Raw genomic sequence first — 7,621 nt, 5'->3', positions numbered from 1 at the left:
TATAGTGATATATAGAGGTATATACAGACAGATATATAGTGATATATAGAGGTATACACAGACAGATATATAGTGATATATAGAGGTATACACAGACAGATATATAGTGATATATAGAGGTATACACAGACAGATATATAGTGATATATATAGAGGTATACACAGACAGATATATAGTGATATATAGAGGTATACACAGACAGATATATAGTGATATATAGAGGTATACACAGACAGATATATAGTGATATATAGAGGTATACACAGACGGATATATAGTGATATATATAGAGGTATACACAGACAGATATATAGTGATATATAGAGGTATACACAGACAGATATATAGTGATATATAGAGGTATACACAGACAGATATATAGTGATATATAGAGGTATACACAGACAGATATATAGTGATATATAGAGGTATACACAGACAGATATATAGTGATATATAGAGGTATACACAGACGGATATATAGTGATATATAGAGGTATACACAGACGGATATATAGTGATATATAGAGGTATACACAGACGGATATATAGTGATATATAGAGGTATACACAGACGGATATATAGTGATATATAGAGGTATACACAGACGGATATATAGTGATATATAGAGGTATACACAGACGGATATATAGTGATATATAGAGGTATACACAGACGGATATATAGTGATATATAGAGGTATACACAGACGGATATATAGTGATATATAGAGGTATATACAGACGGATATATAGTGATATATAGAGGTATACACAGACGGATAGACTTATAAATATGAAGAGACATATTAGTCCCCACTCGCGGGGGATGCCGGGAGCTGTAGTCCCAGGACGCGGGGGATGCCGGGAGCTGTAGTCCCAGGACGCGGGGGATGCCGGGAGCTGTAGTCTAGGACGCGGGGGATGCCGGGAGCTGTAGTCCAGGACGCTGGGGATGCCGGGAGCTGTAGTCCAGGACGCGGGGGATGCCGGGAGCTGTAGTCTAGGACGCGGGGGATGCCGGGAGCTGTAGTCCAGGACGCGGGGGATGCCGGGAGCTGTAGTCCAGGACGCGGGGGATGCCGGGAGCTGTAGTCCTGGGCGGCATGGAGAAAGGAGATTGCGGAGATCTGTCTTCCGGAGAGATGGAGGGAGAGCCGGGGAGAGGCCGTTCCCACAGGTACCTGCTGTCCCTGGTGTGGCCCCTGTGTGAGGAGCTGTCCCTGGTGTGGCCCCTGTGTGAGGAGCTGTCACTGAGGTGTGGCCCCTGTGTGAGGAGCTGTCACTGAGGTGTGGCCCCTGTGTGAGGAGCTGTTACTGGTGTGGCCCCTGTGTGAGGAGCTGTCACTGGTGTGGCCCCTATGTGAGGAGCTGTCACTGGTGTGGCCCCTATGTGAGGAGCTGTCACTGGTGTGGCCCCTATGTGAGGAGCTGTCACTGAGGTGTGGCCCCTGTGTGAGGAGCTGTCACTGAGGTGTGGCCCCTGTGTGAGGAGCTGTCACTGAGGTGTGGCCCCTGTGTGAGGAGCTGTTACTGGTGTGGCCCCTGTGTGAGGAGCTGTCACTGGTGTGGCCCCTATGTGAGGAGCTGTCACTGGTGTGGCCCCTATGTGAGGAGCTGTCACTGAGGTGTGGCCCCTGTGTGAGGAGCTGTCACTGGTGTGGCCCCTGTGAGAGGAGCTGTCACTGGTGTGGCCCCTGTGTGAGGAGCTGTCACTGAGGTGTGGCCCCTGTGTGAGGAGCTGTCACTGGTGTGGCCTCTGTGTGAGGAGCTGTCACTGGTGTGGCCCCTATGTGAGGAGCTGTCACTGGTGTGGCCCCTGTGTGAGGAGCTGTCACTGGTGTGGCCCCTGTGTGAGGAGCTGTCACTGAGGTGTAGCCCCTGTGTGAGGAGCTGTCACTGAGGTGTAGCCCCTGTGTGAGGAGCTGTCACTGAGGTGTGGCCCCTGTGTGAGGAGCTGTCACTGGTGTGGCCTCTGTGTGAGGAGCTGTCACTGGTGTGGCCCCTATGTGAGGAGCTGTCACTGGTGTGGCCCCTGTGTGAGGAGCTGTCACTGGTGTGGCCCCTGTGTGAGGAGCTGTCACTGGTGTGGCCTCTGTGTGAGGAGCTGTCACTGGTGTGGCCCCTGTGTGAGGAGCTGTCACTGGTGTGGCCCCTGTGTGAGGAGCTGTCACTGGTGTGGCCCCTGTGTGAGGAGCTGTCACTGGTGTGGCCCCTGTGTGGGGAGCTGTCACTGGTGTGGCCCCTGTGTGAGGAGCTGTCACTGAGGTGTGGCCTCTGTGTGAGGAGCAGTCACTGGTGTGGCCCCTGTGTGAGGAGCTTTCACTGGTGTGGCCCCTGTGTGAGGAGCTATCACTGGTGTGGCCCCTGTGTAATGAGCTGTCACTGAGGTGTGGCCTCTGTGTGAGGAGCTGTCACTGGTGTGGCCCCTGTGTGAGGAGCTGTCACTAGTGTGGCCTCTGTGTGAGGAGCTGTCACTGAGGTGTGGCCCCTGTGTGAGGAGCTGTCACTGAGGTGTGGCCCCTGTGTGAGGAGCTGTCACTGAGGTGTGGCCTCTGTGTGAGGAGCTGTCACTGAGGTGTGGCCTCTGTGTGAGGAGCTGTCACTGAGGTGTGGCCCCTGTGTGAGGAGCTGTCACTGGTGTGGCCCCTGTGTGAGGAGCTTTCACTGGTGTGGCCCCTGTGTAATGAGCTGTCACTGAGGTGTGGCCCCTGTTCCCAGTATCAGCTTTATCTTAACATTCATCTTCCCAGTGTAAACAAAAAGTGTCTCCCAGTTACTAGATGGTGCGGTATAATATACCCGGTGTCTCCCAGTTACTAGATGGTGCGGTATATTATACCCTGTGTCTCCCAGTTACTAGATGGTGCGGTATATTATACCCAGTGTCTCCCAGTTACTAGATGGTGCGGTATATTATACCCAGTGTCTCCCAGTTACTAGATGGTGCGGTATATTATACCCAGTGTCTCCCAGTTACTAGATGGTGCGGTATATTATACCCGGTGTCTCCCAGTTACTAGATGGTGCGGTATATTATACCCGGTGTCTCCCAGTTACTAGATGGTGCGGTATATTATACCCGGTGTCTCCCAGTTACTAGATGGTGCGGTATATTATACCCAGTGTCTCCCAGTTACTAGATGGTGCGGTATATTATACCCAGTGTCTCCCAGTTACTAGATGGTGCGGTATATTATACCCGGTGTCTCCCAGTTACTAGATGGTGCGGTATATTATACCCGGTGTCTCCCAGTTACTAGATGGTGCGGTATATTATACCCGGTGTCTCCCAGTTACTAGATGGTGCGGTATATTATACCCGGTGTGTCCCAGTTACTAGATGGTGCGGTATATTATACCCTGTGTCTCCCAGTTACTAGATGGTGCGGTATATTATACCTGGTGTCTCCCAGTTACTAGATGGTGCGGTATATTATACCCGGTGTCTCCCAGTTACTAGATGGTGCGGTATATTATACCCGGTGTCTCCCAGTTACTAGATGGTGCGGTATATTATACCCGGTGTCTCCCAGTTACTAGATGGTGCGGTATATTATACCCGGTGTCTCCCAGTTACTAGATGGTACGGTATATTATACCCTGTGTCTCCCAGTTACTAGATGGTGCGGTATATTATACCCGGTGTCTCCCAGTTACTAGATGGTGCGGTATATTATACCCGGTGTCTCCCAGTTACTAGATGGTGCGGTATATTATACCCGGTGTCTCCCAGTTACTAGATGGTGCGGTATATTATACCCGGTGTCTCCCAGTTACTAGATGGTGCGGTATATTATACCCGGTGTCTCCCAGTTACTAGATGGTGCGGTATATTATACCCGGTGTCTCCCAGTTACTAGATGGTGCGGTATATTATACCCGGTGTCTCCCAGTTACTAGATGGTGCGGTATATTATACCCGGTGTCTCCCAGTTACTAGATGGTGCTGTATATTATACCCGGTGTCTCCCAGTTACTAGATGGTGCGGTATATTATACCCAGTGTCTCCCAGTTACTAGATGGTGCGGTATATTATACCCGGTGTCTCCCAGTTACTAGATGGTGCGGTATATTATACCCGGTGTCTCCCAGTTATTAGATGGTGCGGTATATTATACCCGGTGTCTCCCAGTTATTAGATGGTGCGGTATATTATACCCGGTGTCTCCCAGTTACTAGATGGTGCGGTATATTATACCCGGTGTCTCCCAGTTCCTAGATGGTGCGGTATATTATACGCAGTGTCTCCCAGTTTCTAGATGGTGCGGTATATTATACCCGGTGTCTCCCAGTTACTAGATGGTGCGGTATATTATACCCGGTGTCTCCCAGTTATTAGATGGTGCGGTATATTATACCCGGTGTCTCCCAGTTACTAGATGGTGCGGTATATTATACCCAGAGTCTCCCAGTTCCTAGATGGTGCGGTATATTATACCCGGTGTCTCCCAGTTACTAGATGGTGTGGTATATTATACCCGGTGTCTCCCAGTTACTAGATGGTGCTGTATATTATACGCAGTGTCTCCCAGTTTCTAGATGGTGCGGTATATTATACCCGGTGTCTCCCAGTTACTAGATGGTGCGGTATATTATACCCGGTGTCTCCCAGTTACTAGATGGTGCGGTATAGTATACCCGGTGTCTCCCAGTTACTAGATAGTGCGGTATAGTATACCCGGTGTCTCCCAGTTACTAGATGGTGCGGTATATTATACCCGGTGTCTCCCAGTTACTAGATGGTGCGGTATATTATACCCGGTGTCTCCCAGTTACTAGATGGTGCGGTATATTATACCCGGTGTCTCCCAGTTACTAGATGGTGCGGTATATTATACCCGGTGTCTCCCAGTTACTAGATGGTGCGGTATATTATACCCGGTGTCTCCCAGTTACTAGATGGTGCGGTATATTATACCCGGTGTCTCCCAGTTACTAGATGGTGCGGTATATTATACCCGGTGTCTCCCAGTTACTAGATGGTGCGGTATATTATACCCGGTGTCTCCCAGTTACTAGATGGTGCTGTATATTATACCCGGTGTCTCCCAGTTACTAGATGGTGCGGTATATTATACCCAGTGTCTCCCAGTTACTAGATGGTGCGGTATATTATACCCGGTGTCTCCCAGTTATTAGATGGTGCGGTATATTATACCCGGTGTCTCCCAGTTACTAGATGGTGCGGTATATTATACCTGGTGTCTCCCAGTTACTAGATGGTGCGGTATATTATACCCGCTGTCTCCCAGTTACTAGATGGTGCGGTATATTATACCCACTGTCTCCCAGTTACTAGATGGTGCGGTATATTATACCCAGTGTGTCCCAGTTACTAGATGGTGCGGTATATTATACCCAGTGTCTCCCAGTTACTAGATGGTGCGGTATATTATACCCGCTGTCTCCCAGTTACTAGATGGTGCTGTATATTATACCCAGTGTCTCCCAGTTACTAGATGGTGCGGTATATTATTCCCGCTGTCTCCCAGTTACTAGATGGTGCGGTATATTATTCCCGCTGTCTCCCAGTTACTAGATGGTGCGGTATATTATACCCGGTGTCTCCCAGTTACTAGATGGTGCGGTATATTATACCCGGTGTCTCCCAGTTACTAGATGGTGCTGTATATTATACCCGCTGTCTCCCAGTTACTAGATGGTGCGGTATAATATACCCGCTGTCTCCCAGTTACTAGATGGTGCGGTATATTATTCCCGCTGTCTCCCAGTTACTAGATGGTGCGGTATATTATTCCCGCTGTCTCCCAGTTACTAGATGGTGCGGTATATTATACCCAGTGTCTCCCAGTTACTAGATGGTGCTGTATATTATACCCAGTGTCTTCCAGTTACTAGATGGTGCGGTATATTATACCCAGTGTCTCCCAGTTACTAGATGGTGCGGTATATTATACCCGGTGTCTCCCAGTTACTAGATGGTGCGGTATATTATACCCGGTGTCTCCCAGTTACTAGATGGTGCTGTATATTATACCCGCTGTCTCCCAGTTACTAGATGGTGCGGTATAATATACCCAGTGTCTCCCAGTTACTAGATGGTGCGGTATATTATTCCCGCTGTCTCCCAGTTACTAGATGGTGCGGTATATTATACCCAGTGTCTCCCAGTTACTAGATGGTGCTGTATATTATACCCAGTGTCTTCCAGTTACTAGATGGTGCGGTATATTATTCCCGCTGTCTCCCAGTTACTAGATGGTGCGGTATATTATACCCGCTGTCTCCCAGTTACTAGATGGTGCGGTATATTATACCCAGTGTGTCCCAGTTACTAGATGGTGCAGTATATTATACCCAGTGTCTCCCAGTTACTAGATGGTGCGGTATATTATACCCAGTGTCTCCCAGTTACTAGATGGTGCTGTATATTATACCCAGTGTCTCCCAGTTACTAGATGGTGCGGTATATTATACCCGCTGTCTCCCAGTTACTAGATGGTGCGGTATATTATACCCAGTGTCTCCCAGTTACTAGATGGTGCGGTATATTATACCCAGTGTCTCCCAGTTACTAGATGGTGTGGTATATTATACCCAGTGTCTCCCAGTTACTAGATGGTGCGGTATATTATACCCAGTGTCTCCCAGTTACTAGATGGTGCGGTATATTATACCCAGTGTCTCCCAGTTACTAGATGGTGCTGTATATTATACCCAGTGTCTCCCAGTTACTAGATGGTGCGGTATGTTATACCCAGTGTCTCCCAGTTATTAGATGGTGCGGTATATTATACCCAGTGTCTCCCAGTTACTAGATGGTGCGGTATATTATACCCAGTTTCTCCCAGTTACTAGATGGTGCGGTATATTATATCCAGTGTCTCCCAGTTACTAGATGGTGCGGTATATTATATCCAGTGTCTCCCAGTTACTAGATGGTGCGGTATATTATACCCAGTGTCTCCCAGTTACTAGATGGTGCGGTATATTATACCCAGTGTCTCCCAGTTACTAGATGGTGCAGTATATTATACCCAGTGTCTCCCAGTTACTAGATGGTGCAGTATATTATACCCAGAGTCTCCCAGTTACTAGATGGTGTGGTATATTATACCCAGTGTCTCCCAGTTACTAGATGGTGCGGTATATTATACCCAGTGTCTCCCAGTTACTAGATGGTGCGGTATATTATACCCGGTGTCTCCCAGTTACTAGATGGTGCTGTATATTATACCCAGTGTCTCCCAGTTACTAGATGGTGCTGTATATTATACCCAGTGTCTCCCAGTTACTAGATGGTGCAGTATATTATTCCCGCTGTCTCCCAGTTACTAGATGGTGCTGTATATTATACCCAGTGTCTCCCAGTTACTAGATGGTGCTGTATATTATACCCAGTGTCTCCCAGTTACTAGATGGTGCTGTATATTATACCCAGTGTCTCCCAGTTACTAGATGGTGCGGTATATTATTCCCGCTGTCTCCCAGTTACTAGATGGTGCGGTATATTATACCCGCTGTCTCCCAGTTACTAGATGGTGCGGTATATTATACCCAGTGTGTCCCAGTTACTAGATGGTGCAGTATATTATACCCAGTGTCTCCCAGTTACTAGATGGTGCGGTATATTATACCCAGTGTCTCCCAGTTAC

The 7,621-nt window shown here is 48.3% G+C and overlaps 1 protein-coding gene across 1 annotated transcript in view; it reads left to right on the top strand.

Annotated features, from left to right (window-relative positions):
• Positions 1-1,114: 1,114 nt before the first annotated feature.
• Positions 1,115-7,621, top strand: part of LOC142142541 (uridine-cytidine kinase-like 1) — a 62,206-nt gene continuing 55,699 nt past the window's right edge. The window contains exon 1 of the mRNA XM_075200420.1: positions 1,115-1,181. The gene's annotated coding sequence lies outside the window, so the exon portion shown is untranslated. The remainder of the gene's footprint in view (positions 1,182-7,621) is intronic.

Source organism: Mixophyes fleayi, chromosome 3 (assembly GCF_038048845.1).
Source record: "Mixophyes fleayi isolate aMixFle1 chromosome 3, aMixFle1.hap1, whole genome shotgun sequence".
NCBI lineage: Eukaryota > Metazoa > Chordata > Amphibia > Anura > Limnodynastidae > Mixophyes > Mixophyes fleayi.
The sequence above is the reverse complement of the archived record's forward strand: the minus strand, read 5'-3'. Positions and strand labels throughout refer to the sequence as shown.